The sequence below is a fragment of the Limulus polyphemus genome, unplaced genomic scaffold (assembly GCF_000517525.1).
Source record: "Limulus polyphemus unplaced genomic scaffold, Limulus_polyphemus-2.1.2 Scaffold577, whole genome shotgun sequence".
Lineage (NCBI taxonomy): Eukaryota > Metazoa > Arthropoda > Merostomata > Xiphosura > Limulidae > Limulus > Limulus polyphemus.
The window spans coordinates 246,156-248,066 of NW_013666187.1; positions in this window are offsets into that span (position 1 = coordinate 246,156).

The window sequence follows — 1,911 nt, forward strand, 5'->3', positions numbered from 1 at the left end:
TAATGAAATGTAAACTCCATATTATGATCCTAATCAGCACTCAGCACACATCTAATCATTATAATAGAGAGGTGATCTAATGAAATGTAAACTCCATATTATGATCCTAATCAGCACTCAGCACACATCAAATCATTATGATAGAGAGGTGATCTAATGAAATGTAAACTCCGTATTATGATCCTAATCAGCACTCAGCACACATCTAATCATTATAATAGAGAGGTGATCTAATGAAATGTAAACTCCATATTATGATCCTAATCAGCACTCAGCACACATCAAATCATTGTGATAGAGAGGTGATCTAATGAAATGTAAACTCCATATTATGATCCTAATCAGCACTCAGCACACATCAAATCATTATGATAGAGAGGTGATCTAATGAAAGATAAACTCCATATTATGATCCTAATCAGTACCAACTGCTCTTAAAATCATTAGCCCCTCAGTGACACAGGTACGTTTGCGGACTTACAGCGCTAGAAACCGGGTTTCGATACTTGTAGTGGGCAGAGCACAGATAGCCTATTGTGTAGCTTTGTGCTTAACTATAAACAAACAAACAAGCTTTAAATTATTGGAATTATTAATAGAAAGATTGTGATGTATCGAACCGATACATCTACACATAACATCGTACATACCAACCACCAAGCTATTGAATTGAGCAAAACGTCGACCAATATATTCTAAAATTACTTTAAGAACGTTATATCTCCAAACAGTTTATGAGAGAGAAAATTCAACAACACCTTCCTTAAATCTTAACTGAAATATTTTAATAAGTGAAATACGGGTCTTATTGACGGTTTGAATAAAAAGAATGAAAGCTATCTCTTTAATTAGTGAAAAATTGTATATTATTCTCATAAGCATTGCTACTTTTTTTTTGATACCGTTATCCCTAGGTTTAGATAATACTAAAACTATATCTTCAGATACAAATATTTTTGTAGAACTTACTTCAACATGATAACTTTGGGAATGAATCGAATTCAATTTTTTTTTTAATATGAGCCATTAGACTGGTTTTTAACGCTTCTACAAATAACACGATATTATTAACTCATGAAGATGGTCATTGTTCCTAAGAGCAGCTTTTCAGCTTAGAATTGTTTCGTCATAATTTTTTACTCTTTTTTTTTTTAATCAAGGAAACCAGTTGGAACACGCCATTAAACGTAGAAGATGTTACGAAATGAAAGCTTTACATACATTTTAATTCTTTTGAATTCTTTAAATGATTTTTTTTCTCGACATATTCAAACATCAGAAATAAGAAACAGGCATACACATCCTCATCAAATCATAAGAAATGAACCACGAAGATATAAGACCTAATTTTATTATTACCAGTTTTCAAAGGCAATATATACTTAAAACAATTCACCCAAGCCTTTGCTACTGTATGTCATATAACCACTTTCGTACTAATTGTAGCACCATATGTTATTTTAAACTTGATATTCCTGGCAGAATAACCCATGCACAGAACCCTTATTTCAGAATTAGCCACTGAGAGAGGTTCTTCAATAAACAGTCCCCTTAGTACCGCCCACCTCACGTATATACGAATTTTTAGAGATAAATCTACTTAAGAAACCTGTTCCTCAGAATGATATATTAGTATAAGCTGACAAAGAAACTATCATTCATTGAGGATATGACAGTTAAGAAATAAGTGCTACGATACTGTGTTGAATCGAGTAGTAAATTCTTTAACCAAGCAACAATAGATTGCATTAGTGGAAGAGAATGTGGTCTTTCAGAGTTCTTTCTATAAAATAAGATTAATAGACAAATATCACGCGAGCTGCTGCTTTCATTAAACCGATGCTAAAAAGAAAATTATATATATTAAATATGTAAGAAAGTGTTTTTCTGGAAGAAGCGCCAGATGATCGA